The sequence below is a fragment of the Podarcis liolepis genome (assembly GCF_965112155.1).
Source record: "Podarcis liolepis genome assembly, chromosome: 1".
Classification (NCBI taxonomy): Eukaryota; Metazoa; Chordata; class Lepidosauria; order Squamata; family Lacertidae; genus Podarcis; species Podarcis liolepis.
In genome coordinates, this window is record NC_139554.1 from 100113625 (window position 1) to 100133851 (window position 20227).

Below are 20227 nucleotides of genomic sequence, written 5' to 3' on the forward strand. Positions count from 1 at the left end.
AGAATAGGATAGACATTCCAAATTCAGATTAAAACAAACAAACAAACAAACAAACAAACAAACAAACCACAGGTTACATATTTGGGGGAGAACACAAAAAAGAATACCAGTTTGATGCATTTTATTCAATGAAATGTGAACTTTAAAAACAGTGCCATTAATTCTTTATGGGCTTGGTGATATCTCTATTCTTTTCATTTACTAATCCCACAATGTAAACGCAGCAAAGAAGGTAGGAGTTGCTCAATTTTGCATTTTCTTGTTTATGACTTACTCTGCACTGAACTTTTTTTTTTTTTAGTTGAATATATAGCCTATACCACGAAGTCCCTAGCTTTTGTGTTAGAAGATCCTGTAAGGCACAACATAATTTTCAGTTTATGATACTCTTTCAAGGCTGTTCAGCTAACTGATCTTTTATCTACAAAGCAACTACTGGGTAATCATTTGTGCTACTCAGTGACTCAAAATTAAAAATAATGTTTCAGCACAACCGATAATAGTCAACAGTAGCTCTTAATGGAGAAACGTGTGGATGTGAAATAACAAGGGAACATGGTTTATGCTCATCTAATTAACGAACAGCATTTCAGAGAAGAAATCCATGCTGTGTACATTCTACAAAATGTAGGGAAGAAGGGGGGGCGGGAATAGAAATTCATCACTGAGTTTCTAACACTGACTTTCACAAAGCTTTTTTTCTCTCTGCTTCTAACCTGACCTTTTCCCCAACGGTTTGTCTATAACTTAATATAACTCTAATTCTTTTGAAATAATGTTCACAGTTAGCATAATTGGTGTTATATAGTTCTAAAGTACATTATGGAATATTCTGTCACTAGACACTAAATTGAAAATTTAAAGAAAATGATAGAAATAGCTGTAAGGGAAAGAGTACCCTTTTAAATCTAATTTGCTATGCACCACAGTAGGGTAATGGATGCAATGAAAGTTCTTTTATTGAACTCCCATGTCCAAAAGGTATTTAGGTAGCAAAGGATGTTAAGCAGCCCCCCTGCACTCTTCCTTTAAGTGAAGATAGCAGGAAATAAGGTATATAGGTTTGTGTCCTCCCGGTTTTTATTTCCTCGGGAGTACATTTTATGCAAAGGGCACCTTAGGCTACTTAGCAGATCACAAAGGGTGCCCTAGACCCCCTCACTGTCTACATGAATGGAACTCTCAAAAGGGATGGCAGAAACCATGCAGGGAGTTAAATCCTTCAGGTGGGTCTTTTCAAATTCCAGTAGTGAAGAGTAGCTGGAGAATTGGTAAGGATTTCATTGGCCTCAGCAGGTTTGAGATCAAAAGCTCCTGTTTAAAAAAAAAGAAAGAAAGAAAGAGGGGGAAAAAACCCTGTTGGGAAATCTTAAAACCTCTTTGTAATGTAACTTTAAAAAAGTTAACACAAAGAACCCTTCGACTGAAGCCTGTAACAGCATGAACAAAGAGGATATCAGAACCGATTCTATTAAGGGAAAGCTGACAGAAACATTCATTTATTTTAAAGAGCAACCCCAAGATATTCCACAAATTCTCTTTTAAAAAAAAAGAAAAGGAGTGTGTGGTAATTTGACACACAGAGAAAGACAGAAGCTGAAAAGGAGCACAGTGCTGATGGCACACAAACAATCCATGTCCATCTCTCCATTTAAGCAAATGTGGGTTTTGAAAGATTTCCAATTGTCTATAGTTATTGGGCGGCGGCGGCAGGAGGGGGGAGATGCAACAGTCATTTAATGCCCTCACAATAGCAACTCTGTATGTCAACTGTGCTTTTATTTAGATAATTCTTTTGAGTCGTCTGATTAAAACTGTGTAAGTTAACCAGCTAAAAACGTTAAAGAAACAATATTGACACACATTTTTCCTTACTGAAAATGACGCACACTTTTAGTGCTTCTGCTTGTCTGCCATAATTCTATAACTTACCCAGTATTTCCTCTATACGTTCTCTTCTAGAATTTCTACAGGGTGGGTTGGCAAGACAGCAAGGTATGCGTGTGGGGGTGTGTGGGAATTATATGTCCTGAGAATCACAGCTGAGTGAGCTCCTAAATTCAACCTGACACAAAACATTTTTCAACCCAATTAATTAAAAACGATGGGTGCTCATCAGTCAGCTGGCACAGTTTTTCCCTCCAACCTTGTGCCAAACTGTTAGTTGTGCAGTCTGCTTAAAAAAAATAAAAATCTGGGACCGAGATTTTGATATTGATTATTAACAGATACCTGACCTGCTTCTGAGCAGCTCGCAGAAAATTAACTCCTTGAGCTCTGGTGCCTGAAATGAATGAGGCAGAGTTCTCTCTTATACTTTGCCATCGTCCTGTGCAACATTTCGGCATTTTCGAGTCACACTAAAATCAGTGGGTCCAAAGCGTATATACAACAATATGATTCTGTGTTGTGGCCGTCAATTGCAAGTAAGTCCCTGTTCATTTTTGTGGCGTCTAATGGCCCCTGCACTGAGAAAGTTAGTCTCCCATGAGCCCCACTGAAATCAATAAAACAAGTCAATCTCAGCTAACAAATTCCACTGGACTCAGTTCACTTTATATATTTTAATATTCTATCCCACTCTTTCCTAACAGATCAAGGTGGATTCCAACACATTAAAAAACAGAGACAATCATGGTTTTGTAATTATAATGTTTAATGTTTTGAAGTCACTCTTTTTTTATGCACCGATATTAAATATTTAAAAGTGACACACATAACCTATCTACCTAAAAATATTGACACATATATTCTAAAATGCATAAAACATTATTTGACTGTTGCTCCAATCCCAACAGAAAAAGTATTCTCTCTCCCCATAATAACCTTAGGGACTGAAAGCAAGCATGAGCAAAATATTTTACCAGATTTGTGGAAAATACTCAGGCTGGCATGCGGGTACATCTCCAAGGGTACATCTCCACCTAGAAGGTCTTGGCCCTCTATATGCCGCCATCACCCAGACTTGTCTCTCTGGTATTTTTGGTCAGTACGATGAACCAATGAAGTCAGTTGCTTGCACATTTGGGGCTTGTTGTTTTTACACAGAATCAGCAAAATAGGATAAGTTTGGAGCTGCTCAATGTGCACAGCATTGGACCAGCTATGCTAAAGTAGCAAGTTTCACGTTGCACAATCTTCTTCTTCTGAAGATATAGTTCTGTTTGTGCAATCCAAGCATGCCAAAAATTGTTTTTCTTAGACCAACTGGCTGCATAAGCATATGGGTCGTGTAACTTCTCAGAGAGAAGGAATCTTCAGTGCCTTTATTTACCATTTATGTTCAAGCAAAGCAATGCTTAACTTTCTTTTGGTTGTTGTTGTTGTTGGTGGTGGTGTAACAGCAGAATAATCCCTTTTGAACCTTGATGCACTTTAGGCTCTGTGAAAGAAAAACGACTCTATACTACAGTGGTACATGCACTTGCACAACTTTTTGTTACGTTTTCCATTGCTGGGAGTACTTGCATGAAATGAGGCCTCCTCACCAAACCCTCATCCTCCGATTTGAAAAGATGTCAGCACGACTACGGTGGATAATGGGTGAGCTTACTGGAACACCGCAGCCTGATTTACAGCCGCTTTGAAGTCTGAAAGCAATCTTAATGGGAGCACAAATTCACTTTTATTCCTGTTTCAGTTCACCTCCTAACAATGCTGGCTCCAGAATTGCTATGCGTACAACAGCTTCACAAATCAGGGATCATTAAAGTCTTATTTGTATATCTAAATTGAATTGCCTTCACCCTCTCCTAAAACGTGCACAAGTTTTAACAGCGTCGCCTGTACAATATTGAGGCAAGCAAAGGGGCGAATACAGCCATCCAAATAAAACTTAATAAATTAGGTTGAGTGTAATTATCCAAACTGGAACAGGGCCAGAAGACTTAGGCAAATACTTCTTTAACAGAAGGAGCCCTTGGAGGTATAATCACCTCAGGAGGAAAGCACTACTGTTAACATTATTTTTAAAGAGAAGGAAGGATGCTCCAACAACAGTTCCATTCTCTTGTTGTCATATGTCTCATATTTGGACTGTAAGCCCTTTTCAGCTCAGGCTGCATCTTAGTAGTATTTTTCTTCTTCTTCATACAACAACAACACCTTACCGGGTTATAGTTTTCCTAAGATTCGACAGCACGACATACCATGCCACGCAGCATAGTTTTGGCAGAAATTTGCCACTCCAACCACTTTTGGCAGATCTCTTGCACACAGCTTGTATGATCAGGCAAGATCAGAATACGGCAGAGTGCATCTACCAAATTAGCGTCTTCTGCGCAATAAGGTGCAGCACAATGGATTCACACTTGGGCTTGATCTTGAAAGGAAGCCCAGCTTGCAAGAAGAGCTTCTCTTTGAATGCTGACCCTCAGTAGTCTGGGATGCCTGATGACAACATGACAGCTGAAGATGGCAATGTGACAGGCTATTGTATTCGTCGGAAGCCGAAGTCAGCATGGCAGCATACTGCAGTTGGTGCGGTGCACAGGAAGACCTGTTTCAAACAGTCAGTCTGAGCAAGCTTATTCTAATTAATTGTTTGTTTGGCATCATAAATTAATAGTGCACTTTTCACAGCAATGCATGAAAAAACAAAACACCAGGTCCTCTGCCCCCAGGTAGCTTACGATCAAGAGGTCAACAAAGGGGGGAAAGGGGAGCAAGAGACAGGGATAGCAAATGCTTGAGGGAAGGAAGAGGAACAGGAAACAAGAGAGGACTGAGAGCAGATGTGGTTATAAATAGTGGTTCATTCAGGCCCAGGCTGCAGATCCATTACTACGAGGCTAAATTATTGCTAATACTTGAGTTTTCTAAAACAACAACAGCACTATTTCCCTGTATCTATACACTATTGACCAGATCTTGTGAGATTTGCAGCAGGCCATCAGAGAAGCAGAGCACAGCAAGCAACATTTCATACACAGAGTTGCTGGCCTTTTGCTATACCTGAGAGTGTGTGCTTGTGCAGTTAAAATGAGAGACAAAGAGACGTGTGCTTCCCTATGTGATATGCTTGCTAAAAAGAAAATAAAAAGTAAGTAAGATTGGTCCTGCTGGAGGAAACTAATGGCACCTAGTCTACCGTCTTGCTGTCACAGTGACTTTCCAGACATCGGCCCTGTAACTACCATGGTGTCTCAGGGGTTCCTTGTGCATAGGTAAGAGAAAGGGACAGCTGGTGGGAGAAACAAAAACTATAACAATCAGGGGTGTTGATCCCAGACTTACTGACATATGTGAATGTGGTAGACATTTCTCTGGCTCTTGCACATACATACCACAATGCCCATGTCAACATATCAATATAAATCAGGCACTCAGATGTAGTGAGGAACAAGGGGAACTCAAAGAAACTCAAAGTCACCAATTCTCTCCCCGCGCAAGAAACACACACACTCCAAAACAGACAAGACATTTATGTAGTCTGGTGGAGGCAGGAAATATACCAACTAGGACAGCAGACATACAAAAACAATATGAAAATGATTTCAATACAGAGGTTGTTACTGGGGTAATTTATGTTAAAGAAATGCTCATCAAACTCCAATATAATTCTTTCAAAAAAAGAAGAAGAAAAGACTAGGAAATAAAAATGAATGGTTAGGTCAATGTATTATAATAATAATAATAAAAAATCAATAGGAAATACCTCTATTAGGCCTAAGCAGAAGAAGTTACAGAATAGTCAGCATGGTTTGTAATACTCTTCTTTAGGATGCAAGGTAATTTCTGAGAATCCATAGCAGGAGTGACAACCCTTTTTCAGACTGAGGGCTGTGTTTCCTTCCAGAGGCCATATGGTAGTCATGGGTGGGACTAGAGGCAAATGTGAGAGGTGCAAAGAATATAAATTTTACCTTTGCACATGCTCACTGCCATCGAGGCAAACGAGACGCAGGAGCAGAGTTCAAGGACCCATTCCAGCCACATAAAAACACCCAGGGAGGCTGCAAAGGGGCGTAACCTAGGGAGAGTCTAGGCAGACGAGGCAGGCCATGTTTGGCCCTCATACCTGAGGCAACCCACCTCTGATCTATACCACAGATATAACTTAAGTGGGTTTTATCTACTGTTATTCTGGAGTGGGGCATAACAAGGTAATATAGAGCTTCTCATATGGTGAGTTCTATAAATTAAGTGAACTCTTGTTCAGTATGTGTTTTAAAAAGAAGAAAATGAGGGGGAGAGCGAGAGAGAGAAACCACAGAAAGAAAAGAACAACAAAATCTCAACAGGTCTGTATGGAATTCATGCAGGAGCTCATTTATTAATGTATGTGTAGCTATCATTTTATTCCATTCCCCAAAGGTGACAGTTAAAGGAGCAGAAGACTGCCTGATTGACAGCAGCCATAATTCCATACAATGAGACTGTATCATATTGTTTGATGTGATATGATATTCATCACTGGTAACTGATCAAACATACTCTTGCATCAAACAGTATTACAATGGGATCATATTGCATGTGCCTGCTGCCAGGACTGTTCATTCAGTTGTGCACCAGACAGGTCTTTTCATAGCAGTGATGCACCAACACTGTCTATGGGGTTTTAAACAAGAATGTTTCCCAAAGAATTGAGTTGTGTATGTGCAATGTGTCAGCAATCAGGATAAATCTTTAGGGGGCCATAACAGGTTTTCAGAATGCAGCAATGAGAATGATGCTTGGATGGGGGGCATCCTTAAAAATAGAGGATACTAAGATGTAACTTCAAGTGTGATGAGATCTACTGTATTCGCTTATAGAAGCCTTGCAGTTTTTCTGCAGCAGGGTGTACTCTGCTTCCCTTAGCTTTTACTTCTTATAAACCTGGCTTTGGATAAGTGCTCATTTCATCTATTTCCTCTCATTCCCTGGGCAAGCTTTGGGCTTTTATTGTTTTTTATAGTCAGGTGCCTGACACTTTTATCTACTTAAATGTTTCTTCAGCAAATTTTATAAAAGAAAAAGAAACCCAAGGTGCTTTCGTTTTTAATTTGCTCCAGGACAAAGTGGGGAGAGAAGGTGGTTTTGTGATTGCCATAAGGATCAACCAGTCATGGAAAGAGGCGGTTTCATGATTGTCACAAGTGCCAGCCTATCAGAAATATACAGAGTCAGGTTCTGCTAGAAACAGAAAGCTTTCTTCTCTGAGGAAGTCTGACCAAAAAGGGGTGAGAGAGAATCTATAGTTACCGTTTTTCGCTCCATAGGACACACTTTTCCCGTCTTAAAAACTAAGGGGAAAAGTCTGTGCGTCCTATGGAGCGAATGCAGGGGGGAGGCAGGCAGGAAAAGCCCCCAAGAGCCACACACAAGCTTCGCGCAGCTCTTGCGGGCTTTTCCCCAGGAGGGAGAAGGGACTCCTCTAGAAAAGCCTTGCGTAACCTCTCCAGCCGCGGGAGGCTGCGCAAGGCTAAAGAAGCCAACTTTTAAAAAAGCTCTCTATCTCTACCTCTTTTTCTTTTTTCGTCCTTTCTCCACCCCCTTCTTTTCCTCTGGATCAGTGTTTTTATCTAGATTAACGTTTTAGTTTGGAGGGGGGGATATTATAAAAAAGGAAACTTTGCAGCTTTTATTTTAGTATACAATAAAAACAGATTAAACAAAACACAAGAGAAGGAACTAGCATAGAAGAAGAAGAGAAAAGGGAAAGAGGGAGGATACAAAGCCATTTACCAGAGGTAGATCTTCACCCTTGCCTCACCTGGGAGCTTCTCTGGGCAGGAATTCCCTCGGCTTAAGTGGGGTGGGGGAAGAGTGGCAGGTAGGGGGGTACCTACCTAGACACTGAAGCCACATGTCTCTCCGATGAAAATTGGGAGTGGGCATTGTGTGAAGTGGCTGTGGATCTCCTGCCGCAGAAGTGTAGGACTGTATAGAGTTGGGAGGGCTACCCGAGGGTCATCTAGCCCAGCCCCCTCACAATGTAGGAATCACAGCTAAAGTACGCCAGGCAGATGGTCCCCCAACCGCTGCTTAAAAGCCTCCAGTGGTGGAGACCCCCAACACCTTCCGAGGTCATAGAATTGCAGGGTTGGAAGGGAACCCCAGGAGTCATCTAGTCCAGCCCTGGTGGACAGCGGGCGTGATCCATCCCATTGCGCAAAGCTAAAGATGCTGTGCAAGGCTAAAGAGGAAGCCAAGGCAGCAAGCGGGATGGATCAGGAGAGGTTTAGCTCCTGGCTGGAGAGGTTGCACAGCTATGGATCCTGCTCTCTGTCTTGGCTTCTTTGCTCTTTGGGGCTTGGGGTGGAACCCGGGCTTCCTCTGCAGCCTTGAGAAGCTCTGGGCGCGCAGCCTGTCCGTTGCTCTTTGGGGCTGGAGGGGGGGGGGAATAAGAATTTTTTCCTTGATTTCCCCCTCTAAAAACTAGGTGTGTCCTGTGGTCCGGTGTGTCCAGTAGAGCGAAAAATGCGGTAGCTCACCACTGACACTTATGTTCATCCATTCATGAATTTATTTTAGCTGTTTCTGCAACTAACATTAATTTTAACATTAACATTAAACATTAACATTAAAAGTGTTAGAAACCGAAAACCATAAGGCTTTTCCATGCATTATGTTTTTAAAGCATATGCATAATGTTTATCAGTGTATGTGATGTGACAGATGTGTTTGATACTGTCACCTTAAAAGGTACAATTACAGCAGGGGAGGTCAAGAGTCTTCCACCCCATGTCAAGTTTTAAAAATCAAAAGTGTTTTGGGAAAAACTATTAGGAGTTCCTTTAGCTAGGAGCATGAAGACAGCGGTAAACGATTATGAAAAATAATTTCTTCCTCGATGTCTCTAACAGCTCAACTCCAGGATTTGTTGACATTAGAAATTGGCATCGACATCTAGATTTAAAGCACAGGATAGAGAAGGAACCCCAGCTTGGGGAAAGGGGTGCAGGGGGAAAGCAACACACAGGAGAAGAGTTAATCATCTCCCTCTTACCTGTTGCTCCTCCCTTGCAAATTGTACCTATATCCACATCATCTCCCCCACAGGACAAAATAGTCTGGTCTCGGTGATTTTGATAAGACAAACAGCCTGCAGAGAGAAAGGTAAGCAGCATTTCTCCTTCTGCACAAATTTTCAATTCAGGTTGCCACTTACCACAGCTTCTTAAGGTTTTAAAATAAGGTTCGGGGGGGGGAGGGGAATCCACCCAACAAAGAGTCGTGTGTAGTTCAACTCTTGAGAGAGGTGGGAAGTAACCATGCACCCTTTCTTTCAGTACGCCCCATAGAAATCTGTAGAATTTCTTTTAAGACCTGGTTTACATGTCTCCTTTTCAGGGCACATTATAAGGTGCTTTATAGAACTCTAGATGGCAAGCAACAATCAGCACAGACCCCAAGACAGAAGCTTTCCCCCTCCCAGGTCATACAAGCACACCGTAATCCAAAGCACATCTCTCAATCTCTCTCTTCCATGCAATGTCCATTTTTAGCTTCAGTCAAGCTCCTAAACACTTTGACCGCCTGCCTGCATGCCAACCTTCTGCCTTAGTTCACACAGGAAATCCCCTTACATCACGCAAATTGCCAGTCACACACCTGGGTGACATCTATCACAGCCTAGCCCCTTTTTGCTTCCAATGCATTTACCATCCAAATCATTTAACTGCCCCAGGTGGTGGATCTCTTGCTTAAGCCAGTGCTTATTTAGGTTTGTCTGCCTCCCCACTTCCAACGTATTTTAAGAATAAATGCCTATTTACAAAACTACATCTAAAATCAGATGTCTTAAAAAACTGGTAGGAAGACCACCCAGTTTGCAGAGAGCAGGGGTGGACTCAGTTACTCTGCAGATTTCCCTCTTTAATCACAGAAAAATAGCTCTCAGCACTTCTGGAAAAATGCTCGGGCATGGACATTGGCGAGCCTCCAAGAGGAAGGAATTTTATAACTGTGAAGCTGTCACTGAGAATGCCTCCATGTGTGCCTTGCCTTCATCACCAGACCTGACACACAGATGGAATAGTCAAGAGGGCATTCTCAGTTTATCTTGGAAATTTCAATGGAATATGGATTCCTAGCTAAGCCCAAGTCATTTATAGGTCAAGATCGGAGACCCAGTATGGCAGTGTTGAACACGGGCCAGGGAGAACTGTGTTAAAAGCCTACCACCACCCTTGAACATCACTGGGCAATCCTGGCACAGTCGGTATTTCTCAGCCTGACCTACTATCCTGTTCTACAGGGGCTGGGACTTGGAAGAAGCAGGTCAAGCCCTGTCTTTTCAGGTCAAGGCAAGTCTTTCTAGCAAGTCAGTACCCCGGCCAGCTCCCACTGGCCCTGCTGCCTAAGCTGTGGAAGGTGTCTCAACAAAGAGCAGGGACCATCAGAGGCTGTATACAGGCTGACAAGGGCTATACTGTGGTTAAGAAGCTATGTGCTGACCTGTCTGATTCTGCAGGTGCTGAATTTGATGCTTTGGAAATGATAGGGATGCTACTGGGGGCTCGTCCTCTTAAGTCTGAGGAGAGTGAGAGGCCTACACCCTCAGGTCAGGAGGGCCCAGGAGGTGGTGTTGAGGATCTTCTCCTGAGTGCTGAAGCCCAAATTACCTCTCCATCTTCCTTGGGGTAATGTGAGGGTCTGTGTCTGGGGTCATGACACCAAACCCACTGTATTTTTTAAATGAAGATTACACAGATGACCCCATGCATGCCATTCTGACCTCATAAGAGCAAGGCTGGAGATATAGATGTGATGGCCTTGAATTGTGTTGAGAAGGCAATCATATCATGTGCTCCCTTTGCTATATTCTTCACAAGCTGGAACCTTCCACGTGGAGCACATTGGGTGGGAAAGCTCTGACAAAGGTTTAAACCAGGGGTGAGTAATATGTGGCCCTCCAGATGGCGAGGGACTCCAAACTTCCCTCGGCTTCAGCTGGCATGCCCAGTGGCCAGGAAAGATGGGCGTTATAGCCTAAATAACATCGGAAAGACCTCCAGTTTCCCATCTCTGTGCTTAAGCCGTGTACATGGCTCAGGATCACTGGCACCATGGTGGTTGTAGCTCTCCACACACATTTCAGTACATGCCGTAATGGAAAAGGGCTTTTCTCTTCTCCCCTTCCCTGACTGGGTAGTCTAGCTGTGCAAGGGGGTCTTCAGGTAGACTGCCAGCACACTCCCTGAGGTTCCCTTGGGTGGAAGTGAGACCTGAAGGTGCAAGGTGACTATTTATGAGGCAGACGGATCATCCTCTTTTAATCCATTTCTCACCAGAGCTTACTTTTGTCTGCCAAATCCCACTGATAAACACAAGCACTGTGAAGCCAAATGGTCTAGGCATGTAAAGGGAAAATATCCCTTTGAGTCTGGCACAAACACACACAGAGAACCCTGACAGCCAATTTTTGAAAGTTTATTAAGGATAAGAGGCAAGAAAAAGGGAAAGGGCTTTTTCGGTACTTTAAGAAAGTAAAGATTACACTTCAGAAAACTAGCTAGGCCTTCCTCGCAAGGCACAGGGCATCCTGAATGGTCAGGAGGAATAACTGAATTTTGGCTACATTCCATTTCTATGGTGCTCTTGAGCCAAGTAGGTTCTGATTGACAGGTGGCTCTGACCAGCCACTCATAAAAGTTGCACCTAAGCTGGGAAGGTGCTGTTCTCCCCTTTTAGATGTTGAGAGTTGGGGCTGTTGAGGTCTTAAATACTGCTGGGAGTCAACTCCCCTGCAAGACCACCCACTCATGTATTGGAGTGGGGGACATTAGCTCTCAGTTTATACAGGATGGAAGACTAGAGAAACTGGGTCATCTTACAAGGACAGGCTAGGAATGGTCCAGGCCTGCTAGACCTGTGGGGGGGGGGTAGTTTGTTGTGCAGCTTTTTCCTCCCTTCTCCTCCTCCAATCCCACCCTTTTTCTTCATCTGCACCATATGCATCCAGCAAAGGATAGGCAGAGTTAGACTATGGAAAGTCTTGGCAGAAACTTACAAACACACACACACACACACACACACACACACACACACACACACACACTGAGGGAATAAACCAGAGTTCCTAAGATACAAAGAGTAGCCCATGGCTACTTCAGGCTGCTTCAGCTCAGCGTATTTTATGTCTGTGACTCCACAGGATGGGCCAAGCCTGTTTTTGGCATTTGACACATCATCATTAATGCTGTTCAGTAGCGGCCTGCCAAGTGGCAAATCCAGGCTAGTTTTAAATGCCTGGCAACTCAAAGCCACAACCAGACTGGCATGTGCTGATGTTTGCGTGGTCTAGGATTCGGCTATCACTCTTACGGGCTGAAATAGTTATACAGCTACTCCCTTGAAGGCTCGGAGTCCAGATTGGTTTTCTCATTTGATCAGAGCTATCTTTTTAAAACGCCCAAGGCCATGAAATCTAGTTCTCCCTGGCTAGTCATTCATAAGGGCACAGCATCACACTCCTAATGGCATTTCTACTTTTACAGACTTGGAATTATACCCGTTTCTATTTGAAATGACACATTTCACCACTGCAAAACAAGACAAATTTGTTAGTCAGCATCTTTCCTCCTCATTTTCCCCACCCTCGACATGCCTTCCTTGCTTTCCTGTGTTCCTCATAACCTATTAATGCTGTTCGTAGGAAGGGAGGTTTAGGTGCATTTTACTGTCACCAATTGCTTGGAGAGAACAATGTAAGTAGCAGAGAGAGTGACAGGAGAAGAGGAGGGTTCTTCTGTTTTTTCAAAGGGTCTGAGCTTCAGTTCCTTGCATCACAACTAAAGAGGCATTGGCCCTCTAACTGGGTACAGCTAAATAATTTGAGTTGCTGTAACACTGAACATTGCAGCAGACACAAGGGAGCTTTAAGGGCAAAAGTTAAAAGACATTTCAACACAGTGAGCAATGCTTGGAGTTGAGCAACTGCATAATACGGCAAACGCTTTGCAACAAAATTATTGAATTCGCAGATGTACATTCTGACAGGGCTGGGATACAACCAGCTTACTGCCATGGTTTTCCACCTGTACATCGGTCCCTCTGCGGAGAGGAAGATATGTAGCCCTGCTTCAGAGTGTATACCTTGAAATTGTGCCGCTCGGAGTCACCATGCACCAGGCAGAAACACAACTGCAGATCTGCTCTTATCCTCCCATATACCACCTGAGTAGCAGCTATTATTCCGCCTCCTCAGGGAAGGGACCCCATATGCAAGCTCCACAAGCCACCTCTATCACTCCAAGCATCATTAGCAATAGTAGGATAAACTGCAGCTGGGTTGCCCCGATGCAAGCACAACAAAGCCTGCCACTAATCTGGGCATTCAGCGTTCCAGGCCTTGCTAGGATGTTTTAAGCCCATTTCTCAGGGAATCTCCTGCTTTTAAAGGTGGAAAGACGTCTACAGGACTTGACAAGCTAACTAATTAACATGGGCTCGGAAGGCAAATCTTCTTAGTGACTTAACAACAAAGGACATATCCCTCAGTTAAGCAAGCACACCTTGTATTCGGCATGGACACAGCGTGCAGTTTTAACGTAGCCGCATTTTCATGAGCCCCTGCTATTTCCCCCCAACGTGGTTTCTTAAGACATCTGACAACCTTTTGAAAATCAGCATTTTTGTCACATTCTTGGGATGGGGTGGGGAACCGATGGAACAGGCACTCCACCAAACAGCAGGACTACTCTAGAGTAAATAAGTTAATTGTTTTATCTGATGACTGGATGAAATCCACCAATTCGATGGAAGTGTTTAAAGGTATTGTGTGAATGATGTTGCAATATCTGCCTTATTACTCTTCTAGTGAACTAGTGGTTGCCACATTGTGGGACCATGGAACAGAGGCTCATCCCTCTGTCACAAGGCAAGCAATGATGCAACAAGGTAACTTTAGACCAGGGAAGGGGTGGGAACTGGCAGCCTGCAAGCTCAATTAGTCCTGCTGCATGACCCAATTTGGCCCACAAGGCCTTTTCACCAAAACCATGCCCACATGCCCCATTCCTGACATCATACATGACATGTGATGATAGGCAGGTGGGCAAGCAAGGGAAGCTTGCTCTCGGCATCAGTCAGTTGATTGGTGGTGACAGCAAGCCAGCTGGGGTCATCTTATATTACTATTATTATTATTATAAATTTATTTATACCTCGCCTTTTCCCCTGATGTGACTCAATACAGTTTATTGATAAAAACAGGAATTACTAAAAACATAGGTGGGGGGGATAATTAAAAAACAAATAATAGAATTACAACTATATACATATATCTTGTGTTCTTATCTATCTGAGATGATGGTATCCTGAGATCTCCAGATGAAGGGTGGTGTACAAATAATAATAATAATAATAATAATAATAATAATAATAATAATAATAATAATAGCTGCCTATTCCTGCATTGCAGGGGTTGCCTTGACCTCAGGGTCCCTTCCAATTCTACAATTCTGTGATTCTAAGATCTACAGTGGTACCTCGGGTTAAGAACTTAATTTGTTCTGGAGTTCCGTTCTTAACCTGAAACTGTTCTTAACCTGAGGTACCACTTTAGCTAATGGGGCCTCCCGCTACTGCTGTGTGATTTCTGTTCTCATCCTGAAACAAAGTTCTTAACTCGAGGTACTATTTCTGGGTTAGCCGAGTCTATAACCTGAAGTGTCTGTAACCCGAGGTACCACTGTATTTTAAAACATACAATCACAACAAAAAACAGCACGGCACCAACCCCTGATTAAAAGCAATCAGTTCCCCAAAGCCTGTTGGAACAAGGTGGTCTTCACCTGCTGGTGGAAGGACAACAAGGAAGGAGCCAGTTGAGTTTCTTCAAGGAGGAAGTTCCAGAGTCTGGGAGCAGCCACCGAGAAGGCCCTTTCCCAGGTCCCCACCAAGCATGTCTGTGAGGGTGGCAGGACTGAGAGAATGACCTCCCCTGAAGAGATCAAAACCCAGGCAGGTTATTATGAGGGAATACAGTATTTCAGATAGCTTGGACCTACAGGGCTTTATAGGTCATATAAAGGGGACTTTGAAGGGGAATTGTAGAGGGGAAATCCATAGTATGGCTGATTCCAGCAGAAAGTAGAGTGTGATTGGTGGGGACAGCAGCCAGCCAATTCTTGAAGGTGCAATTCTTGCTTCTTGCAAAGAGTCCCAATAAGCTGACTGTGGGTGTTTTAAAGCACCACACAAGGTTCTTTGCAAGCCCCGTCAGCTGACATCATTGTGGCATCAGGTGATTGACAGGTGGACAGCCCTACTCCACCCCTAAACTATTGCTTTATAGCTGCATCTGCATTTCTCATATGTTAGACTCTAACACCTAGAGTAACAACAACAGACAAAACCAGTTGGGCCACCTTGAGCAAACAGAAAAACAAATATTCTGAGAGCAACTGCAGATAAGTCTTGTCATGGCCAAATATGGCAACTGAATAGAGGGTGTGTGATTCATTATATCCTGGAAAAACAGGGTATCACGTTTTTGTGTGATGCCAGTACATACAACCAACAATACTGTTGGATTTAAATGGCTCCTTCTTCAACAACCAAGCTCCACAAACCTGCTGTCTACCAGACTGTGCGATGACTGCTGATGCGTCTTGCAACTTGTTGTATCGGTTATAAAAGCTCTTGAACACAAACACAAAATTTTGTATTGGAACTCTGGGGACTACATTGATATTGGATGTGGGACATGTGGCATCCAAGCCGCAGGTGTGTCAAAGACTTGCCAGGGTTTGCAAATCCAACATTCACGCCAACACAATGTTAGCCTCTAGTGCTACCATTCTGGGTTATTCACAGACCACTTTTGAGATGTATGAAAACCTAGTATAAAAATTACTAGTAATTATTGATGCTCAATACAAGCTGCCTGATGAAGATGATCTTTCCAAAAGGTTGACATGCATATATTTCTGAGAGTCATACCCATGGAGGTATGAGTACCCTCATCTTAAATAAATGAATTTGAAAAGTGAAAGTAGTGTCGTCGTCCCGTCCCCTGTCCCCCCCCCCCCCCCCCGTTTCCACAGGACTGATTGAGGTGGCAATCAAGAGAGGGGGCATTTCTGCTTGAAAAGTTTTATTCTACATCATGGTGCAGCCTTACTGCCGAAGCTAAGCAGATTTAGCCCTATAAGCTGTTTGCATAGGAAAATGCATGGGAATAATGTTTGCCAACCAGTACTCCTGGGGGAATGAAATTAATACAGAGATGCTGCTGCTAATGCAGTCCAAAATAGGCCTGTGTCACACAACCAAGACATGATCACATAATTATTGAAGTTCTCATGATCATGTGAAAATCAGAGACACACAAATCTTGTCCTATCAGAAAAGCAAATGAATATTGAAACAAAATGAGAGAAAGTGTGTGTGTGTGTGTGTGTGTGTGTGAGAGAGAGAGAGAGAGAGAGAGAGAGAGAGAGAGAGAGAGAGAGAGAGTCGTGCAAAGCTAGCATGGATCTGTAATTAACACATATTCTGAAGTCAATACATTTCTTTTTGCTTAACTGGTCAGAATTTAAACCTTATCAAGGAATGTTGGCAAAGATCTAAGAGTGATTCAATAGAGCCCCCGAATTCTGAGTAAAAAATACAGTGGATTGACCAAGAAAGCTCTTTTTTTTTAAGTGCACATATGATGATGCAGCATAGCTATAAACAGATGGTATTTGGCCTCCTTCCTATTCTCAACATTTGGAATTCCTAAACTACATGAATTAAACAATAATATTTTATAAACATACAAGGGATTTTGCTCACTGCTTTGTTAACATAGAAATTATACAATGCTGACATTTATGTAAATTTTGAAAAGTAAACAAGAATATGCATTTGAAATAAAGCAAACGCAAATCAACAGAGGGGAGGTATGTTCCTCAGTGCTCATACCTATGTGTGTGTGTGAGAGAGAGAGAGAGAGAGAGAGAGAGAGAGAGAGAGAGAGAAGGAGGGAGGGAGGTGGAGAGGGAGCCAGCCTTGCTTAAGGGGAGCATAATGGGATGAAGGACAAATTGTAGCTTAGGCAGTCTGATCCTTTGTACTCTAAAGGCATGTTTTACACCTTGCTGTAAACAAGGGATAGTTAAACCATAATTGGCTAGTTGACCATCAGCATTCATTTACTATGAAACCTGTTATTACAGAGTTAAAAGACGCTTCCCAGTGCCGATTCCTTGTTGTGAGAAGGAGAGTCAACCTGTCCTTGCCTAATATCAGATACAGCTCAGGCTGGCTCTTGTTCTATGGATGAGACACCAAGGTTTTAGGAAGGCCTCTGCTTGTGTTCCCATCCTCAGTTCATTGGGGGCCTCTGTTTTTAAGAGCCAGCAAGCAAAGGCAGGCACTGAAGTTTTCTCCTAAGTTTGTTGACAAAATAACGATCCCTACATTTTAATCGTCGTTAGAATTTTGAAAGGGCTAATTACCACTGTTTACAGACAGGCCTTCTCTATTTGAAGCTCCACAAAGGTCAGGCCCTTTGCATGGATCACTTGCCTGCCCCTTTACTTGACCGGATTTGTTTTAATGTGCCTCTAGATACCTCGTCAGAGTTGCAGGCTGAACTCTGAGAAAGCCCAGAGGAATTTTGTGCTGATTTAATGTTGAGGGTGTTGTCTTGGCTAGGGCTGGGGTTTTCTATGAGAAGTTCTGCTCTCTGCAACCAAGCTGCAAAGGATGGGAAAGAGAGACATACACAGACCCCCACCCACAAGGTTCCCACTGGAAAAGAAGCCCAGGACTACACTTGTGGCAGAAGCACATGTAGAGCAAGCCATCTCACACGTTAGGAGGGGACAAAAGGCACTTCTAGACAGTGGCTGTTTTGGGGGTGGGATTCAGTCACATACAGGCAAATTTAAGTTGCGAAGTTAAAGCTGACTAGGAGTTCTTCTGCAACAAACCCCCTTTGCTAAAAGACCAGACTTTTTGTGATAAGGGAAGTGACAGATAAAATACACTGGAAAGTGTGGGACAATGCTTGCTTTGATGCATCATCTAGTCTCTCTGCAAGCATGAATGTTCATTAAATAGCCAACATCATCTAATCCCCAGAATGAATAGTCAATAAACCTGAAAGTGCCCAGATAGAAGGGTGTAAGAGACAAGTGACTACTGGTGTAGAAGGTCACCAGATGACAAGGAGGGCAAGGCTCCTGTGCCTCTAAACAGCTAGTTTGAAGATATTTTTAGGTCACTTTTGCTTCATACTTTGTAAAATATAATAATAATAGTAATAATAGTAATAATAGTAATAATAGTAATAATAGTAATAATAGTAATAATAGTAATAATAATAATAATAATAATAATAATAATAATAATAATAATAATAATAATAATATACCCCTTCTGATTTCTGCAGAACAATCTTCTCTTCCAAGACAGAGGATCAGGCTAAAACAGTTCTCAACCCTAAAGGCTTAATCTCAAACACCAGAAGTGATCAGATTTAGGAAAAGTTATCCCATTCTGTCCTGATCTGAGTGCTCCAACACTGAGATTTGCAAAAGCAGCTACTGCTTCCACGTTCATAGCAAACTGAAGACATTCTACATATGCTCAGAGGTATTGTCACTTTTACTTCTTGGGCTGACACTAGGGCTGGATCTAGACACGTCAAAGAAGCAATTCAGTTAAACACGTTGCAAACCCATAGAGGGAAATCCGGTAGGGAAAGACAGGGCTTCACAGCGCCATCTGGTGTCGCAATGTTATATTGCATATACAACACATATGAGACACCTTTTCTTTAGCAGTCTAGCTGAGTCCTAGCAGAAGAGTCTAGCAGCTTGTCTTGAAGTCAGACTAGCCTTGAGCTTTCTTGTGGAAGGAAGTTTAGGCCTTGTGAAAGAAGGGCAGAGAGATAAACTTGCCAGTTGTTACAAAGGGAAAGGAAAAAAATTCTCCACCCTTTTTTTGGAGAGGGTGGAGGGATGTATTTGTCCATTACAGAGACTAAAGGTGAACATGCGCCATGTGCTGTCTGATAAGCAATGCAAAAGGAGAGAAAACAATGCAGAGTAAAGAGATGGAGAGAGAAATCCCTTCCATGTTCCTTTGGATCCTGCAAATGCAATATGCATTACGATAGCGTTTGAGGGTAGCTGGATACTGGGGGAAATTGAAGCACAGCTGCACACTTTGGTGTGTAGGAGGCCCATTTGCAATGTGCTCACAAGACGGGGAGGGGGAGAGACTAGCAAAAAGGCCCACCTCAAACAAACATCCCACCCTCCCTCAAATCATTACCCATCCTCAAGCATTTTAAGCTGAAAATTAAGTGCTTTAACTCAAGCCAATTCATTAAAAGCCCCCTCCTTCCTTCCCTTCTCTTAAAACCCCCCCGAAAACCCTCTATTTTTTTTTTTATTGCTCCTTCTATTTTCCTGGCCTAATATCAGAGTGCTGGGGATCCTTCCAGTGTAAAAAGCCAAGTGGATGTGAAAGCCAGAGAACATAGCTGCGAGCAACAACACACGAGCACACGCTAGCTAGCCCAGCCTCCCCCAAGAGCTCTGCTCTGCACACGCACACACACACACACAGAGAGAGAGAGAGAGAGAGAGAGAGAGAGAAGAGGCTGCTGCTGCTGCTCTCTCTCTGGCTTTTGTTAGCAACAACCAGCCTTGCACGAAGCAGGGACTCTGCCCCCATCACCTTCCCAACCTTCGCCTGCCCCCTCTCTCCTGGGCCAGGCATGGGCTAAACTGGCTTGAGCCAGAAACATAAACGTGTAAGTATCCTGGCTGCTCATAGGTGCATCCTCTTCCATTTTTCTTCCTTTCCCACCACCTCTTGCTCTTTCTGTTCGACTGGAAAGTTTTGCTTTCAAGTGCCACTTTTGCTTGTGGTGAGAATCGTGTAGCTATATCTCATCCATTAAACAGTCCTCTATTTGAAAGGCTGTCCAGTTCAAGTCTGGCTTAAAGGTAAAGGACCAGAACAAGAGAGGGCGAGAGAGAGCCTTGAAGACTGGACGGCAGACTGAGCGGTACATACATGATATGGTAAGAAGTACTGAATTTCTTTTTCAAATGATGGTCATAGGTACTAAATGTCGACCTATTCTGTACATATGAAACAGTATCTGTCCATTTTTATGCAATTCTGATCTTCTTTTGTCATCTCTCTCTCTCTCTCTGCAAGTGGCCACCCTAAGCAAAGATTGCAGACTGTTTTAACAGAGCAGCAACTCCATATTTCATCTTCTTTTGCAACGTTACAAAAAAAAAATCCTTTAAAATCCTTTTAATTCAGTTTTTGGTCATTGTTTTTG

The 20227-nt window shown here is 42.9% G+C and overlaps 1 protein-coding gene across 1 annotated transcript in view; it reads right to left on the bottom strand.

Annotated features, from left to right (window-relative positions):
- Nucleotides 1-3609: 3609 nt before the first annotated feature.
- Nucleotides 3610-20227, bottom strand: part of GTDC1 (glycosyltransferase like domain containing 1) — a 222994-nt gene continuing 206376 nt past the window's right edge. Inside the window, exon 10 of the transcript XR_014523545.1 lies at nucleotides 3610-4498. The gene's annotated coding sequence lies outside the window, so the exon portion shown is untranslated. The remainder of the gene's footprint in view (nucleotides 4499-20227) is intronic.